This window comes from Stenella coeruleoalba (assembly GCF_951394435.1).
Source record: "Stenella coeruleoalba genome assembly, chromosome: 7".
Taxonomy (NCBI): domain Eukaryota; kingdom Metazoa; phylum Chordata; class Mammalia; order Artiodactyla; family Delphinidae; genus Stenella; species Stenella coeruleoalba.
Genome location: NC_137153.1, coordinates 8177013 through 8201331, shown reverse-complemented (window position 1 = coordinate 8201331; position 24319 = coordinate 8177013). Strand labels below are relative to the sequence as shown.

The window sequence follows — 24319 nt, the reverse complement described above, 5'->3', positions numbered from 1 at the left end:
GCTTTTAATCTTTGCTTTCCAGATAAAAGGGAACCTTTTCCCTTAAGCTAATTTTTTGGTAAATTATAACCTTTGTAAGAATCGAAGCATTTATCTTTTCTCCCTACCTGATTCCTCCTTAATTTGGAATTTCTTAGGTTCCTAGCAGACTTTCCAGGTGAATAAGGAAGGCCACTTTCTGTAAGAACCTCAAGATACTTTGGAAATTGAGAAGAGAGGAATCCACCTAAATCTGCAGGTATTGCAGGTATTGCAGGTTGAACCTAATGTCACGGCTTTCCGGGCCTTGAGAGGCCTTTTAAAAGTTCAAACTGAGATCCCTTAGGAAAAGTTCCAATAAATATAAATTTAAAAGAGCCTATACGATCAGTTACACCTATGCAAATAATGAGGCCAACTGTATTGAAACCGGACTTCTTTTGCAGAAAAATTAGTCTTAATTTTGACTATGTGTGGTCAAAATGAGGATAATTTAGAAAAATTAAGTTTCAATAGTATACCTTTGCAGATATTGAGGTTTTATCTATCCTGAGGTTTTGTGTTTACAACCTACATTCAAGGTGATGCTTTGTTATGTTATGTTATTGTAAAGTTTAATTAAATTATTAAAAGGATAGTTGAAGCTTGTTTCTGAATCTGATTACTGTGATTTATCTTTGGATGAAGACCAGATGCTCCATGACCTGCACCTTGGAGATTGTGCAGACTGGTAAAAGACATCATCTGAAGGACTGTTTCCAACCTAAATGGAAGGACCCACCTTTATCAGGTACTCTTAACTAGCTCATGCACAGTGAAAGTGAAGGGAATGAACTCTTGAACTCATTTCCCACCTAACAAGGGTCTCTGCATTGGACTGGTCTACAGAGGGGACTGCTCACCTCGAACTTACCTTAAAACAACCATCGAGCGAGGACGAAAGAAGGAAGACAACAGTGATGATAGACAGCTGACCCAAGAATCGGTGCCAGGCCTGTAAGATCCATCCTACTAGTTCAATTGTACTGTCTACCAAATGTTTGTCTCCCTTTCCGAATTGAAAGCTACTGTTTTACTTCTAGCTATACTTTTGCCCCAATATTCAGGATGGAAAGAAAATGCTTTCTTTAGTAAAGCTCTCACCAAGCACAGCTACTGGGCTAGGCCCTCAAAATACCTATCCCTGACTTTTCAGATGTTCCTAATGTGACCACTCACCCGGACCAACCTCCCTCTGACCGAAACTTTCAAGTTTAAACTCTTCAACATATTAATATGTCCATCCCTTGTCTGATACTATCTTCGGTCCTTAGGGACTGAGCACAACTTACCCAAGGACCCCCCTCCCTCTGTCCCTTAATTGACAAATAGCAGGTTTATGTTTAGTACGACATTATGATACCCCATTGTCTATACCTCAGGAAATAGATGAACCTCCTTTCTCTCTTCTTTATGGAGTCAAGCAATCTATGTTAGCACGATATCAAGATACCCGTGGCAAAATCTTTGGGGAATCTTGGTTCCTAATGCAGGAGTGTATGTGAACAAAGATATGATCAGAAATTTACCAGCCACCGTTGGTCAAATAGCCAAAGAGATGGCAGCACTACAGACATCCCTAAATCTCTTAGCCCAATCAGTATCAGATAACCAGGTCGCCTTAGATTCCCTACTGGCTAAACAAGCAGGTGTTTGTGCTACTGCTCTTACTGCTTGTTGCGCTTTCATCAACACCTCTGGAGAAGTTGAGACACGCCTAGAAAGAATTTCCCAAGAGGCAAAATGGTTACAAGACGTAAGAAAAACTGACCCTTTAGATTACCTGTTTAAATTGGGAGACTGGGATTGACATATATACACTAATATGTATAAAATAGATAACTAATAAGAACCTGCTGTATAGTACAGGGAACTCCACTGTACAGTAGATACTAACCCAACATTGTAAAACAACTATACCCCAATAATAAAATAAAAATTACCTGTTTAGTTGGCACCCCTCAGAAAGAGACAGTTTTTTTCACTCTGCTTCACAGATGATTACTACTTCATAATATGTATTATCATTTCTTTCCTATCAAGCTACTCATGACATGTGTCACTGCTTGCTTTAAGTCTAATGCTACCAGCATACGGACATTGTGTGACAATTCAATACGATTGATAATACATGTAGCCTGCAGCATTCCTCCCTGTCAGCACATTCCTATGTGTTTGTCCACTATGTTTAATTCATTAACACCCAATGTGGACCGTTGTTCCTCAGAAGGATATTTAGCCCCAAGGTAAGACATAATCTATAAATGCTGTGGCTATTACCTTAAATAGTAGGATGATTCCAATGTTTCATATTTCTAGGAAGGTGTAAGATCCGTAATACAGGCCTTGACCTACATGGATAAACAAGCAAATAAAAAATATGGAAGTTCCGTTTGCATATAAATATCAGATAGTTAATCTGTAGTTTACATATTGATAGATATGTATTGCTAGGAATGAACCTGTTAAGATTTGTACAATTTAACAGATATCAAGCAGGGAACGAAAATTTCATCATGATGAGATATGTGATGGGGCTGGTAGGTCAATAAATGCGTTAACGATTTTTAATAATGGGTGGGACTTTTGAGTGTTGGTCATGACGGTGTTCCCTACAGTTGAAATACAGTAATTTTTCATGGCATTGGCTATGGTTACATTTTATGTGAGAATAATAATGACATACATTGCATTCATTTTAAGTACTATTTTTGTAGTTAGATTTGTTGTTAGTTTTTCTTCAAAACCTTCACAAATTTATGGTGGGCTTGGGTTGTGAGTGGTAGTGGTATAGTAATAAATTTTGGTGGATTGTTGTGCTCAATGGTTTTTAACATTTATTTAAGGGCAATGTTACTACTTTTCAGTTATATAACAACTATTTCTACTGAGCAGTATCCTGAGGTTTGAGATTCTAATAAGATCCTCTTAGGTATATTTCTTTCATAGTATAACGGAAATGCAAATTAAAGCCACAATGTGACATTCATTCACATACAATAAACAGTTATAATCAAGAACAAACCAATAAAAATCATGGCAACAATGGAGAGAAGTTGGAACCCTTACACATTGCTTGTGGAAATGTAAAATGGTGCAGACCATATGTTAAATAGTGTGGCATTTCCTCAAAAAGATGAAAACACAACGAGATTTGGGTTTAAGACCTGCACTCCTAGATATATCCCACAAAGAACTGAAACAGGTGTTCAAACAAAAACGTGTACATGAATATTCATGACAGCATTGTTGACACTGGCCCAATGGTAGAAACAGAAACAATCTGAATAGCCATCAGTGGATGAATGGATAAGCAAAAGAGGGCAGATCTACAAACTTCCATATGATTCTGCCATATACAGAAATAGAGTAAAATGGTGCAGCAGCTGTGGAAAACAGTATGGCAGTCTGTCAAAATCTTAAACATAAATTAATGCATGATCCGTGAGTTCCACTTCAGGGAATATACATAAGAGGTTTGAAAGCAGGGGGTGAAACAGATGCTTGTACACCTGTATTCATAGCAGCATTACTCACACTGGCCAGAAGGTGGAAGCAACCCAAGTGTCCATGGATAGATGAATTATATTATTCAACCTTAAAAACTAAGGAAAATCAGACACATGCTACAACAAAAATAAGCTTTAAAGTCATTCTGCTAAGTAAAATAACCTGGTCACAAAAGAACAGATATATGATCCACTTCTATGAGGTATCCAGAGAAGTGAAATTCAGAGACAGAAAGCAGAATGGGGTTGACAAGGGTTGAAGAGAGCTGGTGTTTAATGGATGCAGTTTCACTTGAAAAAATGAAAATATACAGGAGATAGATGGTGAGGATACTTGTACAACAATGTGATTGTGGTTAATGTCATAGAACTGTATGCTTAAAATCGTTTAGTCAATATTATGTTCAATAGGTTTAATCACAATGGAAAATGTGAATGAAGTACTGATCCATGTTACAACATGCATGAACACTGAAAACATCCCAAGGCAATAGAACCATACACAAAAGGCCACCCAGATCATACTTATCTTGTGTGCTTTAAATCCATCAAGGTTGTGAAAGTGAGGCAACTTCTTTAAGAACATTTTCATGCTTTGGGCCAGATGGTGAAAGTTGAACTGAGCCTGTGGATTGGATTAGAAGATGAAAACCGTAATGATTTTCATTGGGGGGCTATGTGGGTGTTCCCAGAAGAGTGTCCCTTTTGGGATAAAACACACTGGAAGTTGTCATTTAAATTGGCATATGTGGAATATCAGTGATGCCTGGAGAATCTGAAATTACAGATTAAGAGTACATTTACTGCTACTACAAGTTTTCTGTATGTTTGAAATTACTGGAAGGTAAATAACTTTTCAAAACAACCATGTCAATACCATGCCAGAAAAGCAGAGAGGACATCAAATTTCATTATAGGGGACAAGCCCTACCCAGATCCATTTCACCCGAAGTGGTGAAGCTAATTGCTGTTGTAAGAGTCCATCTGTTATTAAGAGGCACCACAGGAAGATTATATTCAGAGCCACTATGTTTTGGGTGCTGCATATGACCTGGGATATAGTAGAAACAATGGGATCTTTGAATTACAATTTTCCACAACAAACCACCAAAAAAACTGTTACAGGTAATAAATGAATTTAGTAAAGTTGCATGACACAAAAGCAATCAGTTGAGTTTCTATACACTAATAAAGAAGTATCAGAAAAATTACGAAAATAATTCCATTTACAATTGCATCAAAAAGAACAAAATACCTAGATATAAATTTAACCAAAGACATGAAAGGCCTGCACACTGACACTATAAGACACTGATACAGAAATTGAAGAAGAAACAAATAGAAAAACATTCCGTGGTCCAGCACTGGAAGAATATTGTTAAAACGTTACCTAGCCAAAGCAGTGTACACATTCAATTCAATCTCTAACAAAATTAAAGTGGCATTTTCCACAGAAACAGAACAATCCTATCATTTGTGTGGAACCAAAACAGACCCCAAGCAGCCAAAGTGATCCTAAGAAAGGAGAACAGGCTGGAGTCGTGTGGCTCCCTGACTTCAAACTACACGGCAAAGCTACAGGAACCAAAAACAGCGTGGAATTGGCACAGAAACAGGCAGATGCACCAGTGAACAGGACAGAGCCCAGAGATAACCCACACATATGTGGTCAGTTAATTTACCACAAAGTTGCCGAGGACACACAGTGGGGAAAGTCTCCTCAATAAATGATGCCGAGAAAACTTGATACTGTCTGCACCACACAAAAACGACCTAAAACCCACACTTTACCACATCAAGCCCTTCCTCTGCTGGGTCCTCTGAAAATGGAACCCCCTCAGCAGTCAGCCACAAACAGGAAGCCTCTCCCCACTTTTTTTTTCACCTTCTACCCCCATGGTGGTACCTCCCAGACACTGGGTTCCTGTTGCGTGGATGAGGTCCAGTGTCATCTAGAAGGTGAAGGTCCAGTATGTCCTGAGGAGATTGAACTTCTGTCTGTGTCGACTCAGCCGGGCATTGTCCAGAAGCCAAAGCCCTGGCAAGACCTGAGAGGACCAGGCTCCTGTCAGCAGCAGCAGGAGCCAAGTCTGAGCATGGAATCAAGTCCCCCAGCTGAGCTCGCAGGAGCCTCAAAAGTGAGAGGCGAACTTGGCTCTGCCAGCTGGTATATGCAGCCCTTGTCGCTTACAGTCCACTGGACGCTCTGCTCCCAGCTGGCAGGTCTGATGAGTCCACTAAATTTGAACATTCAAACTGAAATGGGGGCAAAAATCCCACGCCAGGCCACAAACGGAAAGAAAAATATTTGCAAACTACTTATCTGATAAAGGATTTGTAACTCAAATTATACCAAGAACTCTAGAACAAACAACCCCATTAAAAATGGGTCAATGTCTGAATGGAGACCTGGCCAAAGAAGACAAATAGGCATACAAAAATGTGCTCAACAACTTATACCCTTAGGGAATGACAACTTAAAACAACAATGAGATAGCATTAACTTGCTGACCTCCAAAGAAAGGACACTACCGACTGATGGAGGATGAAGCCCAATGGAAACTACCCTTCACTGCTGCTGAAATGACCGCACAGCAAAGTTAAACAAATCTCACCTGAGGAGCCCTCATCCTGCCTCCAGCATTTAAGACAGCTGCTCTCAACAACTAGGTCCAAACAAAACAAGGATGCAATTAAGCACAGCACCTCTAGTCATAATGGCTAACAACTTAAAGACATCAGTATGTCCTTCAGTACATGAACGCATAAGCAAACTGCGGTACATCCACGTCAGGGGAGCAAACGATGCCACCCCAAAAATCTATCTGTTTGGCGTAAGGCTTACTTTGGCCTGATTGTTTAAAAAAAGAAGACACAATTTCTGAAAACCAGGTCAAGTCTTCCCTTTTGTGAGGGAAATTTACGTTCATAAGGGAAATCTCCACTTAAAAGGCTGTCTCCCCTCTCTGTACCAGGAATAGGATGACTAAATCTCAAGAAACTTATCAAAGGAGAAGGCCTGACTTAAGTCTGCAGAACAAATAAACACTTGTTTTCCTCTGTTTCTAAACGAAGATGTTACTTAAGGTGATGGCTTGGGCCATTTCAGGGACTTACCTTTCCCATGCATGTAGGAGGTACGAATGCTATTAAACTTCTCTTTGTTTTTCTCCTGATAATCTTTTATTACAAGGGGTAGGGCTGTTTTCAACCAAGAACCTAGGAGGGTAGAGGGAAAATTATTTTTCCTCCTATACACGTGCTTCAGAATACTACTCAGAAGTAGGAAGGAATAAACCATCAACCCATACAAAAAACATGGGTGAATCATACACATATATTGCTAAGTGAAAAAATCCAATCTGAGGAGGCTACACACTGTATGACCCCATTTCTATGACATTCTGGAACTACTAAAATAAAGATGGGAAAAAGTTATGGGTAGGGGTTGAAATGTCCCATGTGATACTTTAGTGATGGAGACCTGCCCCTATGTGTTTGCCTAAATACATAAATATTTACAGCCCAACAAATAAATCATAACATACTCAAATCTAGTTATTCAGGATGTGAGAGTGTCACAGGATGAATACAGAATGTGACAAAGAATCTGATTTAGAAATGTCTGAAAAAAACTCAGTGTTGGTGGTGGGACAAAATGGGCTGACCTAAGTAACTATGGAAAAGAATAGAACTGGAGAGCAAAGGCAAAAGGTACCATCTGTAAATACTGGACTCTATAAGTTCTTTCCCATGGGGGTAGGAGCTAACAATACTGAAACTACCACATCTGTAATCTGGAATGGAGCAAACAATGAATTCAGTATATGACAGAAGTGGAAGCCAGGTATCTTACATTTGGGGTCGGAAGGTACATATAAACAAAGGCAGAAGGTTACAATTTGCATTTAACAATGGATAGAGTAGACTTCCTCAATTTGAAAACCTTTTGTGCATCAAAAGGTGATATCCAGAGAGAGAAAACACAACCCACAGAATGGAAGAAGATATTTGCACATAACATATCTGACAAAAGCCTGTTTTTCAGAATACATCAAGAATGTTGACACATCAGCATAAAGATAACCCAGATTTTAAAAAGGAAAAGGACTTGAATAGACCCTTCTCCAGACAACAAATACAAACAGTCAACAAACACATGAAAATCTGGCAAACATCAGTAGTCGTGATGGAAATGCAAATTAATACCATAATCCAGTACTCCTCACACACAATGGAATGGTTATAATCAAAAAACAGAAAATACCAAATGTTGGCAGTGATGTAGAGAAACTGGAACCCTTAAACTTTGCTTGGGGAAATGGAAAATGGTGCAGCCTATGTTTACAATATTTTGGCATTTCCTCAAAAAGATAAAAAATACAATTATATGATTTAACAACTCCACTCCTGTTTGAACAGGTGTTCAAACAGAACACCACTCTGTTTGAACAGGTGTTCAAAGAGAAACTAGTACATGAATACGCACAGCAACACTATTCACATTGGCCAAAAGGTAGAAACAATTCAAACGGCCATCAAAGGGTGGATGGATAAACAAAATGGGTAGATCCATAAACTGTCCTGTTATCCTGCCATATACAGGAATAAAGTAATATGTTGGTGCTACTGTAGAAAAGCATAATGGTAATTCCTCAAAAATTTAAACAGAGTTAATGTATGATCTTTCAGTTCCACTTCAGTGTATGTAGAGATATTTGTACAAACATATTCATAGCAACATTATTCACAATGCTGCCAAGAGGTGGAAGCAACCCACGTGTCCATCTGACAGATGAATGAATAAATACAATGGATATGATTCAGCCTTTAAATCTAAAGTAATTCTCACACATGCTACAATGTGGATGAACCTTGACATCACCATAAGTCAATCACAGAAGGACAAATATTGTACGATTCCACTTACATAAGGTATCCAGAGAAGTCAAATTCAGAGACAAAAAGAATGTCTTCACCAGGAGCTGAGGGCAGTTAGTTAACACATACAGTTTCCCTTGAGAAAAATGAGAAGCTCTGGAGATAGGCTGTGAGGATATTTATACAACAATGTGAGGTAGTTCATGCCACAGAATTTTACACTTAAAATGTTTAAATGGTAAATGTCATGTTACATATTTTTAATCACAATGAAGAGAAATGAATGAATTACTGATGTATGTTACAACGTGGATGAATACTGACAACATCCTTAGTGAAAAAAGCCATACAGAGGGCTTCCCTGGTGGCACAGTGGTTGAGAGTCCGCCTGCTGATACAGGGGATGCGGGTTCGTGCCCCAGTCCGGGAAGATCCCACATGCCGCGGGGCGGCTGGGCCTGTGAGCCATGGCCGCTGAGCCTGCGCGTCCGGAGCCTGTGCTCTGCAATGGCGGGAGAGGCCACAACAGTGAGAGGTCCGCATACCACAAAAAAAACAAGCCATACAGAAAAGGCCACCCAGATCACATGCTCATCTTGTGCACCTTAAATCCATTAAGACTGTCAAAATAAGGGAAAATCCCAGTAATAGTTTCAGAAAAAGACAGCTGGATCACAATGGAAAAAGTCCATTTCAAACAGCTGGGACAGCTGGTGAAAGCTGAAATGCACTTGTGGATTAAATTGTAATGTGGGAACCATATAATTTCTTCATGTTGGGGGTTATGTGATGGTTGTCAAGGAGAGTATCCCTGTTTGGGGTAAAACACACTGACGTATTTTGTGGGAAGTGGCAAATGTGAATACTTCTTACTGTTATGGAAAGTTTTCTGTAACTATGTCTATACCATGCCAGAAAAGCAGAAAAGACATCAAACTTTGTTATAAACGCCAAGACTTACGCAGATCCAGTTCAACCAAAGCTGTGATGGTAACTGGCCTCTCAGGAGTCCACATGGTATTAAGAGACACAGGGAGAAGATTACATTAGGAGCCACCATGTCTTGGGTGCTGTGTATGACCTGGGATACAGCAGAAACACAGGGATCTTAGAATTACAATTTCCTCACATCACACACACAAAAATTTGTCACAGTAAAATTCAGTAAAGTTGCAGAATAAAATATCAATGTACAAAAATCAGCTTTCTATACACTAATATCAAACCACCAAAAGGGGAAATAAAACAATCCCATTTATAATTGCATCAAAAAGAACAAAATACCAAGGAACAAATTTAACCAAGGACATGAAAGACTTGTACTGGGAAAACTATAATGCACTGATAGAAAATCTGAAGACACAAATAAATGGAAAACTATTCCATACTCACAGATTGGAAGAAGTACTATTATTAAAATGCCCATTCTACCCAAAGCCGTTTACAGATTCAGTGCAATCCCAATCAAATTTCCAATGGCATTTTTCATAGAAATAGAAATAAAATTCCTAACACTTGTATGGAACCACAAAGGACCTTGAACAGCCAAAGCGATCCTGAGAAAGAAGAAGATAGCTGGAGGCTTCTCCTCCCCAACTCCAGACTGTATCACGGAGCTGTAGTAACCACAGCAGTGTGGTAACTGGCACAAACACAGACCAGAGCAACAGAACAGAGCCCACAAATAAACCCATGTGTGTATGGTTAGTTAATTCATGACAGTGGTGTTGCAGGAAGGGGGACCCCTACCAGGGCCCAAGAGTGGGCTCTTGTCTAGCACTCAGAAATGAACTGTCCAAGGAGACACACGTGCTGACAAAGCAAGAGACGTTATTGGGAAGGGGCGCCCGGGCAGAGAGCAGCGGGGTAAGGGAGCCCAGGAGGACTGCTTTCCACGTGGCTCTGTCTCAGGTTTTATGGTCATGGGGTTAGTTTCCGGGTTGTCTCTGGCCAATCAGCTTGGCTGGCTCATATTTGGTCCGACTCAGGGTCCTTCCTGGTGGCACACGCATCTCAGCCAAGATGGATTCCACAAGGATTCTGGGAGGTTGGCAGGATATATTATGGGCTGGTGTCCCCTCCCTCCTTTTGGCCTTCCCGAATTCTCCCAGTTAGTTTTCGATGGCAGCATCATGTTCCTTATCAGGACCTTCTGTCGTGAGACAACTCATGCAAGTGGTTATCATGGTGTGTGGCCAAGGTGGGAGGTTTCGGTCAATGATTCCCTTACAATGGGGCCCAGAACAGACAACAGAGAAAGGACAGTCCCATCAGTTAAAGGTGCTGAGAAAACTAAACACCACCCTCCAAATAATTAATTAGAAATCATATGGAATGAAATGAATATAGACACAAACTTGACAACTTACACAAAAACTCACTCAAAATTGTCCATAGACAAACTTAAATTACAAACTATAAAAATTCTAGAACAAAACAAAACAAAATCTCTCAACACACGACCTTGGGCCTGGTGATGAATTTTAACACACAACACCGAAACCCAATCTATGCAAGAAAAAAAAATAGTAATGTGGACTTCATAAAATTAGAAATTTCTACTCTGTGAAAGACCTTATTCAGAAAGCCAAAAGACAAACCACAAATTGGGAGAAAGATATTTGCAAAACACATATGTAATAAAGGATCTGTACTCAAATTGTACCAAAAACTCTAGAACAAAGAACACCATTAAAAATGTGTAAAGATCGGAACAGACTCCTAGCCAAAGAAGACATACAGAGTGTAAATATGCATACAAAAAAGTACTCAACATCATATACCATTAGGGAAACACAAATTAAAACAATGGGATAGCCCTGAACACCTGTTCGAACTGCTGAACTGCAAAAAATGACCATATCAATTGTTGGAGGGGGAAGAACAGGAAGGTCTCCTTGGCTGGTAGAGTACAGGCACAGTCACTTTAGAAGACAGTTGGCAGGTTTTTTTTCAAAAACTAAACAAGTCTCCCCATAGGATCCAACAATCAGACCTCAGTATTTAGCCAATTGCTCTGAAAAACTGTGCTCAGACAAAAACTAGCATAAAATTATGTACATCAGCTCTATTCGTAATGGCTAAAATTACGATATTAAAGATCTAATTTTAAAAAGATTTTTTTTAAATCTTTAAAAAGATTTTTTTTTAATCTTTAAAATCTTTTAAAATCTTTAAAAAATCTTTGAAATCTTTAAAAAGATTTAATTTTATCTTTAATAAAATTAAAGATATTAGGATGTCCTGTAGATGAATGCATAAGCAAATTGAGGCACCCACATGTCAGGGGAGCAGAATATGGACCCCAATATATGTTTGACATAAGGATTATTTGGGGCCAATTAATTTTTAAAACTTGCAAACACCAGAGAATACCTGTAAACCCATAAGAAGTTGCCTTTTCATTGTGTCCAAACAGGATCCACAGGAGTCAGACTCTGAATGTGGAGAAGCTTCAAGAAAGTTTAACCAAATTTTTTTATGTTTTCATTTTTTAGGTATGTACAAAGAGATACACAATTTTACAAACTGTCACAAATGACTTTAAAAGCTCTGTCAATAAAAAGCAAAGTGGTATTAAAAAAAAAAGTTGCCTTTTTATGAGGGAAATTTACATTTCCTAGGGAAATCTCCACTTGTAAGGGTGTCTCCCTCTCTGTACCAGTAATTGAAGGCTAAATAAATCCCAAGAAATGCTTGTCAGTGAAAAAGGCCTGACCTAAATCTGCACACCAGCCATAACCATGTTTACTGTGCTTTGCCTGATAACCCCCATTACTGGCTACTTTCCTCCCTTGACATTTTCCTTTTGTTTTTAGCTGAAGAGAACATTTAAGGTGATGGCTTGGGCCACTTCAGGGAGTTATTCAGTTTTCCTGGGTATCTACCGTATATACCAGAGATATACAAGTTATTAAATTTCTGATTTTTTCTCCTGTTAATCTTCCTTTTATTACAGGGGGGACTCTCAACCAAGAACAAAGAAGAAGAGAGGGAAAATTATTTTTCCTCTCATACAATTTAGCAGTAGAAACAAAGAAACCATTAACCCATGCTAAGACAAGGACATGTATATTGCTAAGCCTGTAAAATAAAACACATGGCCTTAAAGAATCACAAGGTGTTCTAGGGTAGAGGTAAAATAAGTAGACAGACTGTCGTGAATTATTTTATGGTAAGGTTCCATTAAGTAGATAGGTTGTCATGAGTTTCTGGAAGATGTTCTGTATGACTTTATCAAGTAAAAAACACGATGAACTCTAAACTAAGGGAAATACAAGCAGACCAATTAACATCCCAGGTCCCCTTCTCCCTGCTAATTGTCCTCATGCTGTTCTGGGCTTTCCCTCTCCCGGGACATAGAAGGAACAGGCACAGAGTCATTTGGCAGCTCCCCTTAGATCTGACCCCACCTGGTGTCTTCATCTCCCCCACACGCCCACCCAGTGAGGACACTACCAGAGGGAGTCTCAGGAATCATTGGTCCTGATGTGTCAGGACTTTTTTGATTACAAGGAACTAGACACACTTACTCAAGTAAAATAAATTAATATTTTAAATGGTGGAAATAAATTAATACTGGCACGTTTAAGGGTGGGTTTGGACCTAACAGATCCAGGGACTCACACTCTGCCAATCTGACCTGGCCCCTCTTCAACCCTCCGTCCTTCTGAGTGCCTTGGGATGGCCCCAATTCACAGGCACAGTCTCTGTCACTGCGCCTGGGGCTTCCAGCAACTCCAGACTGACACCCACCCAATGTCCATTCTATCAATACCTGGAAGGGTTTCTCCCTCCCTAGGGCTCCATGAAAACCCATGGCTTGGGATGCCTTTGGCTTAGCTTGGGTCACATTCCCGTCCTTGAACCCATCACAGCAAGCCGAGGACAGAAAATGGGACTAGCTAGATGTGGATCATACACCCATCTCTGAGGTGGGTGGAATGTGGGGTCAGCCCTCTGAAACTGTTTGGACTGGAAGCAAGTGAGAGGTAGTTCCCAAAGGGAAGCTGAGGTGCTGCACTTGGACATGAGGACAGATGCTGGCTCGGTGAAAGCATGAGATTCCATGTCACTGAGAGCCCACGGCACAGCACAGAATCCGAAGCCCAAGGCAGGAAGGGATTCACGTACGGTCAGCGGCTGCAGCCACCCGTCCAGTGTTCTTGCTGTCCTCCTGGGACACCAAGCAGCTCTTCCCTTGCTGCAAAGCAAGATTGGTGGTGACGGTGGTAAACAGCAGGCTCCCGCCTTGGGCACTGGGTCGTGGAATATCAGAGACCACCCAGAATAGTCTGTGTGCCCTCAGAAAACACACAGACCTCATTTGTGTCTCTGGCAAGTGGGAGCCCAGGAGTCACACCTGCCCCCTGGCCACATGAATCACCCATCCCTGATGAACAAATGTGCTCATTTTCCAGTCTCCTCTCTCCTTCACGAAGAGCAGAACCAGATGCTAGGTTGGTAAGGAAATTCTTGCTCAATTAATTATCAGGAAGCTCAAGGATTATTCCGTACCACGGAATCCATAGATGGCAGGCTTCCTCCAAAGGCCCCACGGATGCACGTGGCTCTCCAAGACCATGCAGCCTTGGTGGGAAACCGCCTACTGGGAGGCCCAGTTGCTTCCATATCACTGATTCTTAATAAGTATGAATGTCAAAACTTTGGTTACAACTGTGAGGCCAAAGGATTGCAGGGCCACGGTCTGCTGTCTGGTTTTGTGGTCGGGGCCATATGCAACGTTTGGTGGGTTATTACCTCACTTGGCAGGTTAAGAGGCTGGAGCAGGAGGCCCTTTTCTCAACCACATGGATGTAGAGAACTGAAACATCCCAGGGGGCTGTCTGTGCTGCCCAGGTAGCTGTTCAACTGCCCAGCAGCAATGCCAGCTCAGTAATTGGTCATGGGGGCTTAACAGAGACCAGGCTGGCCTAAGCTAGAGGAACAGAGATGCCTGACAAATGGTCAGAGGTCAAGGTCTGCACAATGTTCATTGCAGCTCTATTTACAATAGCCAGGACATGGAAGCAACCTAAGTGTCCATCGACAGATGAATGGATAAAGAAGATGTGGCACATATATATAATGGAATATTACTCAGCCATAAAAAGAAACAAAATTGAGTTATTTGTAGTGAGGTGGATGGACCTAGAGTCTGTCATACAGAGTGAAGTAAGTCAGAAAGAGAAAAACAAATACCGTATGCTAACAGACATATTTGGAATCTAAAAAAAAAATGGTCATAAAGAACCTAGGGGCAAGACGGGAATAAAGACGCAGACCTACTGGAGAATGGACTTGAGGATACGGGGAGGGGGAAGGGTAAGCTGGGACGAAGTGAGAGAGTGGCATGGACATATATATACTACCAAATGTAAAATAGATAGCCCATGGGAAGCAGCTGCATAGCACAGGGATATCAACTCGGTGCTTTGTGACCATCTAGAGGGGTGGGATAGGGAGGGTGGGAGGGAGGGAGATGCAAGAGGGAAGAGACATGGGGATATATGTATATGTATAACTACTTCACTTTGTTGTAAAGCAGAAACTAACACACCATTGTAAAGCAATTATACTCCAATAAAGATGTTTAAAAAAAAAAATCAAGGTCTGTCCTGTCTGGGACTTGATTGTCTACTGATACCCACTCAGATGGGACAAATGATCCCTCCAGTCCCAGGAGGGTCCCACCAGCCCTCAAGAAGGTAGCCCCTGAGGGCTGGCCAGATGCTGCACCCAGTCTTGTATAAGTCCACACATGTCTTCTGAGTGCCCTCCTGTCTGGGCGCTGCTGGAACCTGGGGTTGCCCACGCAGAGTGGGCCAGCACCATCCTTCCCAGGTGGGAGGGAGGGCAGAGAGAAACCCTTTGTGACTTCTGACCGTCTCCACACCCCTGACTGAGGCTGAGTTGGATTTGAAACAGTCTAAGACAGTACAGACATTTCATTCTTCTCTCAGAGCCCAGGACTGGTGGACAAAAACAGTGGCCCAGCACAACACCCCGACTCACATGTGACCCTGGGAGAATCCTGTCCATCTGGGAGCCTCAGAGAGATGGAGAGGGAGAAGGGGGATGAGGGAACGTTACCCTTAAACCTAACTCTAACCCTAACATGATAACTTATAACCCTAACCTCTAACCCTAAACGTAACAACCCTAATCTGAGACACGGGACCCTTAACCCTGGCACCTTACCTCTAATCCCTGATCCTGACCCTTTAACCATGACCCTCTACCCTGACCCTCCAACCCTGACCATAACCCTAAACTGAGACCCTAAACCAACTCTGACCACAGATCTAAAACGTATTGAATTGTATACCAAGGGATATATAAATTCTGAATAAACCTAGGGAATAAATCTTCATAACCTTGCATTTAGCAATGGTTTCTTAAATCTGACACCAAAGTAAAAGAAATGAAAGAAAAAAGAAATTGGATTTCCTCAAATTTAAAAAACGTTCGTACATTAAAAGATGCTATCTAGAAAGTTAAAGACAGTCCTCAGAATGGAAGAAAATATTTGCACATTATATATCTGATAAGAGTCTGTTCCTCAGAAGGTATAAGAAATTTTACAGTTTATCCAAACAAGATAAAGAACCCAATTTTCAAAATGGACAAAGGACTTGCACAGACCATTCTCCAAACAAGACAAAAAAACGGTCAACAATAAAAAATAAATAAAATAAAATTCAAAACAACAAAAAAGGGCTTCACTGGTGGAGCAGTGGTTCAGAGTCCACCTGCCGATGCAGGGGACACGGGTTCGTGCCCCGGTCCGGGAAGATCCCACATGCCACAGAGCGGCTGGGCCCGTGAGCTGTGGCCACTGAGCCTGCGCCTCCGGAGCCTGTGCTCCGCAACGGGAGAGGCCACAACAGTGTGAGGCCCGTGTACCGCACAAAAAAAAAAAAAAGAAAACAACAACAACGAAAAAAACGGTCAATAAGCACATGAAAAGATGTCAAACATCAGCAGTCAGGATGGAAATGCAAATTAATACCACAATATGATAACCCTTCAAACATACAAGAATGGTTATAATTTTTAAAAAAAACAACTAAAAAACAACAGATACTGGAAAAATATAGAGAAAAGGGAGCTTTTAAACAGAGCTTATGGAAACATAAAGCGGTGCAGCCTATGTATACAATACTCTGACATTTCCTCAAAAAATGAAATGTACAATACAATGTGGGTTCAACAACTTCATCCCTAGTTATAGACACCAAAGAACTGAAAACAGGTGTTCAAACAAAAACTCGTACATGAATATTCATTGCAGCACTGTTCACAACAGCCAAAAGGTAGAAGTAACTGAAATGTCCCATCAACAGGTGAGTAGACAAACAAAATGGGGTCTATCCATAAAGTAAGATATTATTCTGCCATATAAACGAACAAAGTAAAGTGGTGCAGCCACTGTGGAAAACAACATGGCAGCCCCTCACAGAGTTAAGCATAGAGTTGACATGTGATGCATCGATTCCACTTCAGGGTATTTACTCAAAATATTTGAAAGCAGGGACTGAAACAAGTATTTGTACACTCCTATTGATAGCAGCATCATTAACAATAACAAAATGTGGAAGCAACCCAAGTGTCCATTGACAGATCAATGGATCAATAAAATGTGGTATATAATACACAAGGAATATTATTCAGCCTTGGAAACTAAGGAAATTCTGATATAAGCTATAACATGGAGGCACCCTGAAGTCACTATGCTAAGCGAAATAAGTCAGAGGAGGACAAATTATCTGATTCCACTTCCATAAGATGTCCAGAGAAGTCAAATTCAGAGACAGAAAGGATATGGTTGTGAAGAGCTGAGAGGATTTATTGTATAATGGATACAGTTTCACTTGGGGAAAATGAAAAAGGTCTGGAGATGGAAGGCAGAAATGTAGAAACGGAAACGTAGTTAATGCCCCTGAACTATATACTTAAAGTGATTTAAATGGTAAAGGCTATGCTATGTATTATATTTTGATCACAATGAAAAATATGAAGTGCTGATACGTGTTACAACAAGGATGAACACTGACAACATATTAAGTGAAAGAAGCCATGCAGGAAAGGCCACCCAGATCATAAACTCATCTTGTGCACTTTAAACCCATCCATGTTTTGAATATGAGGAAAAATCTCAGTAATGCGTCCTGAAAAAGAAAACTGGATCAGAATCGAAAAAGACATTTCCATAGTGTCAGGGCAGATGGTGAAAGTTGAAGTGGGCCCGTGGATTGGATTAGTATGTGGAAACTGTAATGATCCTCATTTGGGGGTTAGGTGCTGGTTCCCTGGGAGAGTGTCGCTGTTCGGGGTAAAACACATGGGAGTATTTTGTGTGAAGTGCCAAATGTGTGTACTCTGTACTGCTATTCAAAGTTTTCTATACATTTGAAATTATTGGAAAATAAATTACTTTTCGAAACAACTGTGTCAATCACAGGACAGAAAAGTAGAAAAGACATCAAACTTTGTTACAGAGGCCCCCCTACCCAGACCCTGCTAATCAAAAGTGATGATGCTAACCGCCCTTGTAGGATTTCCCATGTTTTAAGGGGACCTGTGGAAAGATTGTAATAGTAGCCACTATGTCCTGGGTGTTGTGCATGACCTGCTGTGGTAGAAACAGTGGGGTTTCTAATTCCAGTTTTCCGCATCAAACAACAAAAAAACTGTTAGAATTAATAAATGAATTCAGTAAAGCTGCAGGATACAAAATCAATACACTAAGATCACGTGTGTCTCCATACACTAATAAGGAACCACCTGAAAGAGAAATTGAGAAAACAATCCCATTTACAATAACATCAGCAAAGCCAAATACCTAGGAATGAATTTAGCCTGAGACGTGAAAGCCCTGCACACTGAAAACGTGAAGACATTGATGAAGAAATTGAAGACACAAATAAATGGAAAGATAGCCTGTGCTCGTGGATGGAAAAAATTAGCAGTGTTAAAATGTCCATTCTACCCAAAACAATATACACATTCAATGCAACTCGTACCAAAATTCCAGCAGCATTGTTCACAGAAACTCAACAAAGAACTCTAACATTTCTGTGGTCCACAAAGGACCCGGAACAGCCAAGGGGATCCTGAGAAAGGAGAGCAGCAGCTGGAGGAAACTCACTGCCTGACTTCAAACCATATTACAAAGATACATTGAGCAAACAGTGTAGAAATAGCACAGAAGGAGGCCCACGGACCAGAGGGACAGAACAGAGCCCAGAAATAAGCCCACACACGTGGCCAGTTAACTGATGCCAAAGCTGCCAAGGACATACATCAGGGAAAGGACACTCCCCTCAATAAACTGCCTGGAAAATGGAACATCTCAAGCCCAAGAGTGACATTGGACACTGTCTGCACCACACACAAAACTCACTGAAACCCACAATTTTCCATGCCAAGCCCTTCCTCCGCTGGGTCCTCTGAAGACTAACCAGCCCCACTCCAGCCCCCAGCAGTCAGCCACACACATGAAGCTTCTCCCTCATGTTTCCTCACCTCTTCTCCCCACAGCGGCACCTCCCAGCCGGGCCTGAGGAAACCGAGCTCGTCTCAATGTGGATACAGGCCCGCACTGTCCTGAAGCCAAACCCCTGGCGGGTCCGGAGGAGACCAGGCTCCGGTCAGCTGTGCAGGGAGCCAAATGTGATGAAAGAACAGGCAGGGGCTGCACTAGAAAGAGGGGCGGGCTTGTCGCCTTCTGCTGGCAACCTAGCAAATGCAGGCCTCACCCTCTCCAGTTCAGTGGAGGCAAGTCCTCCGCTGGCCATCCTGCTGCAGCCACTAAATTTTGAAAATTCAAAATGAAGGAGGCAAATATCCCATGACATCTCAATAAAGAGTTACAGAACAATAAGAAACCATGTGCAATGAAATGAATGTAGACACAAACTTTACAACTTACACCAAATGTCATTCAAAATTGTCCACAGACAAGTTTAAAACAGAAAGCTATAAATATTACAGAAGAAAATATAGAAGAAAACCTACACGGCCATGGGTTTGGTCAGGTAGATCATGAGCTCTGACTTCTAACACACAACAGGAAAAGCCCACAAATAAAAGGAAAAATAATAACGTACTCTATAAAATTAAAAATTTCTACTTGGTGAACTACTTTATTCAGAAAACCAAAAGAGAAGCAATAACCTGGGAGAAAAATATTTGCAAAACATATATCTGATAAAGAATTTGCACGCATATTATTACAACTATAAAGCAAACACTTTCATTACAAATGGGTAAAGATCTGAACAGACACCTGGCCAGAGAAGATAAACAGATAATCAATAAGTGGACAAAAACATGATCAACATTGTACACCATTAGAGAATTACCAATTAAAACAGTAAGACAGCTCTATACCCCATTAGAACTGCTAAGCTCCTCCCACATGACAATACCGATCACTGGAGGGCGGGGAACATCAGTGACTCTTCATCACTGATGGGACGCACAGACCGCCTCCTGAGATACAGTCTGGCAGTACTTTCCAAGCCAAACGGGTCTCACACCTTGAGATCCATCTATCACACCTCCAGTATTCACATAACTGCTTTGAAAAACAGTATCCAAACAAAAACAAGGATGCTATTATGCACAGAACTTCTACTCATAATGTCTAAACCTCACAGGAATCAGGATGCCTTCAGAAGATGAATGCATAAGCTAATTGGCGTACACCCATGTGAAGGGGAGCAGAATATGACACCCCAAAATATGGAATTTCAAGAGAACCTAAGGAGCTAAAACAATTTTCAGAAAGAAAATCAAAGTTGGAGGCTCACACTTCCCAATATCAAATGTTAATATAAAGCAACAGCAACTAGAACACGGTGACACTGGCATAAAGATATACATAGAGATGAATGGAACTGAATGCAGATCCCAGAAATAAACCCACCCATCTAGGATAAACTGATTTTAGGTAACAGTCAACAAAATTAAATTGGGGGAAAACAGTGTTTTCAACAAGTGGTGCTAAGCAATTGGCTATCCACATGCAGAAGAATGAAACTGGATCCTTGCCTCATACCACATAGAAAAAGTAATTCAAAACAGGTAATAGGCTTAAATGTAGTAAATTACAGTCAATCCCCTATATTCACGGGTTCCACATCTGTGGATCCCACCAACTCCAGACAGAAAATATTAGAAAAAAAATTACGGTAAGTTTCCAAAGGCAAAATTTGAATTTGCCATGTGCCAGCAACTATTTACATTAGCATTTACACTGTATTTACAACATTTATGTAGCATTTACATTGTATTAGTTATAATAAGTAATCTAGAGATAATTTAAAGTGTACAGGAAGATGTGCCCAGGTTATATGCAAATACTATACTTTTTCTTTTTTAACATCTTTATTGGAGTATAATTGCTTTACAATGGTGCTATACCCTTTTATACGAGACTTCAGCATCCGTGGATTTTGTTGTCCCTGGGTGTTCTGGAACCAATCCCCCACAGACATCAAGGGACTACTGTATAAACTCTCCAATAAAACATGGGGATTAATCTTCATAACCTTGGATTTAGCAACGGTGTCTGAGATCTGACACCAAAGCACAAGCAACAAAAGAAAAAACAGGTAAATTGGATTTCTTTAAAATTACACACTTTTTGCATCAAAAGGTGCAATCCAGAAAGTGAAAAGACAGCCCACAGAACGGAAGAAAATATTTACACATTATGTACTGATGAGTCTTTAACCAAATTACATCAAGAACTTTTACAACTCATCAACAAAAAGACAAATAACCCAGTTTTAAAAATGGACAAAGGACTTGAATAGACGGTTCTCCACACAAGACATACAAACGGTCAACGAGCAGATGAAAAGATGTCAAACATCATTAGTCATGATTGAAATGCAAAGTAAATCCACAATGCAATAACTCCTTCACACATTCTAAAACAGTTATAATCAAGAAAGCTAAAAATAACAAATCTTGGCAACAATGTAGAGAATTTAAAACCCTTAAATATTACTTGTGTAAAGGTAAAATGGTGCAACTTATGTTTACAATATAAATATACAAACACCATATCGTTCAAAAACTCCACTTCTAGATATATACAGGCCAAAGATTTGAAAACAGGTGCTCATGCAGAAACCTGTACACATATATTGAAAGCAGCCCTGTTCACAACAGCCAAACAGTAGAAATAAGGCAAATGTCCATCAATGGGTAAATATATAAAGAAAATGGGGTAGATCCATAAACTGAAATATTATTCCACCATAAAATTTATAAAGTATAATGGTGCAGCCTCTGTGGAAAACAGTATAGCAGTTCCTCAAAAAATTCAACACAGAATTAAGGTATTATCCATTAATTCCACGTCAGAGTATATACTCAACAGACTGAAAGCAGAGACTGAAAGAGGTATTTGTACACCCATATTCATAATAGCATTAACACAATAGCAAAAGGTGGAAGTGACCCAAGTGTCCCCTGATGAATGGATAAACTAACTGTATCATACACAGGATGGAATATTATTTAGCCTTAAAAACTAAGGCAATTCTGACACACACTACGATGTATGTGAACCCTGAAGTCATTCTGACAAGTGTAATAACCCTGTCACAAAAGGTCAAACATGATATGATTCCACTTATACGAGGTACCCAGACAAGTCAAATTCAAAGGCAGAAAGTAGAATGCAGTTGCCAGGGGCTGAGGGGAATGAGTGTCTAATGGCTACAGAGTTTTGCTGGTGAAAATTGAAAAGTTCCGGAGATGGATGGTGAGGATATTTGTACAACGATGTAAATGGAGTTAATGTCATAAAACTGTATACTTAAAACCATTTAAATGGAATATGTTATGTAATGTATATTTAATCACAACAACAACAACAACAAAAAATCCATGAAGTACCAATACATGTTACCAATGTGGATGAACATTGAAAACATCCTTTGTTAAAAAATAAATAAAAAAGCCATATAGAAAAAGCCAACCAGATCACATACTTACCTTGTGCGCTTTAAATCCATCAAAGTTGTGAAAATGAGAGGAAGTATCGGTAATGGTTCCCAGAAAAGAAAACTGGATCAGTATGGGAAAAGACATTTCCATTGACTTGGGGCAGCTGGTGGACTGTGGATTGGATTCTCACGTGGAAACCATGATAATAATTTCCTCATTTGGTGGTTACCTGCTAGTTGCCTGGAAGAGTGCCCTGGTGCGGGTAAAACACACTGAAGTATTTTGTGTGGAGTGGCTAATGCAGTGAAGCAAGGACGGCTGGGGAATCTGAGGGTGCAGATACACAGGACTTTGTTCTGCTATTGGAGTTTTCTGTATGTTTGAAATTACTGGAAAGTAAATAACTTATCAAAACCGCACCAGAAAAGCGGAGAAAACATCACACTTCCTAACAGAGGCCACGCCCTACCCAGATCCAGCTTCACAAAGTCGTGGACCTAATTGCCCTCCTAGGAGTCCACGTGTAATTTATAAGCACGGTGGGAAGATTCGATTAGAAGCCGCTGTGTCTTGCGTGCTGTGGACGACCGGGCTGTGAAAAAAGCGGTGGGATTTCCAAGTTCCAATTTTCTACATCATTCCACAAAAAAACTATTAGAACGAATCAACGAATTCAGAAAAGTGACAAAATCAATACACAAAAATCAACTGTATTTCTAAACACGAATCACAAACCATCAGAAAGAGGAAGAATCCAGTTTACAACTGCATCCCAAAGACCAAAATACCAAGGAATAGATTTAACCAAGGACGTGAGAGACCTGCACACTGAAAACTTTAAGACCTTGATGAAGAAATGTAGGGAGACACAAATCAGTGGAAAGACACCCCGTGCTCATGGGGCGGAAGAATACTGCTAAAATGACCGTTCTGCCCAAAGCAGGGTGCGCCGTGAATGCAGGCCTTGCCTAACCTCCGATGGTGTTCGTCACAGAAACGGAGCAAATCCTCCTAATGTCTGTGTGGAGCCACAAAGGACCCCAAAGGGCCAAGGCGACCCTGAGAAAGGAGAACAGGCTGGAGGCACCTCCCCCACTGACTTCACACTACACGGCGAAGCTACCGTCACCAAAACATTGCGGAACTGGCTCAAAACAGGCGCACAGACCAGAGGGACGGGACGCAGAGCCCAGAATCCAACCCACACGGGCGGGGTCCGTTAATTTACGACAAGGGGGCCAAGGACACACCGAGGGGAAGGGCAGCCCCACAGTAAACGGTGCTGGGAAGACTGCACACCCCATAACCCACGCGGCTCCACCGCACACCAGCCTGACCAAAAACCCAGCTTTGCACACCAAGCCCTTCTGGGTAGCACGAAGACGGACCCCCCGCCGTCAGCCGTCAGTCGCCCCCAGGAAGCTTCTCCCCACTTTTCCCCAATTTTCCTCACCTTTTCCTCCCAGCATTGCCTGGGTCGTCAGGAAACCCAGCTCCCGTCAGCGTGGACACGGCCCCGTGTTGTCGTGAAGCCAAAACCCTAACGAGTCCTGAGGAGACCGAGCTCCTGTCAGCAGAGACGCTGAGCTCAGCGTCCCAGGCGCAGCGCTGCCGTCGACTGAGGAAACACAACTCATCTCAGCTGCGCTCAGAGCCGAGTCCGCGGGGAACGCGCATGTGGTTGGCAGGTGGCTCGGCGCCACCCTGTGGTCCGTGCGGGAAGTGCAGGCCGCGCCTCCCTCACGGGTCAGAGTTCACGCCCTTCTCTTCCTGCACTACGCGGAAGACACTCTATAAATGGCAATACTGTAGCTGTCATGAGCTAATGGCAGATGCTCCGGATGACTTCATCGAGTCAGAAGGTCAGATTCCATTCAGGCTGAGATGTGGTAAGTCACACTTTCTAAATGACCTCCCAGCTCCATTCTAAAGAGCTCTCTTAT

At 41.3% G+C, this 24319-nt stretch overlaps 1 long non-coding RNA gene across 1 annotated transcript; it reads right to left on the bottom strand.

Moving 5' to 3' along the window:
* Window positions 1-4056: 4056 nt before the first annotated feature.
* Window positions 4057-24005, bottom strand: LOC307188473. Its single transcript, XR_013828947.1, has 4 exons — window positions 23830-24005; window positions 9370-9489; window positions 6645-6746; window positions 4057-4152 (listed from the first exon to the last, which is right to left on the bottom strand). It is a non-coding gene; the product is annotated as an uncharacterized lncRNA (long non-coding RNA).
* Between the last annotated feature and the right edge of the window lie 314 nt (window positions 24006-24319).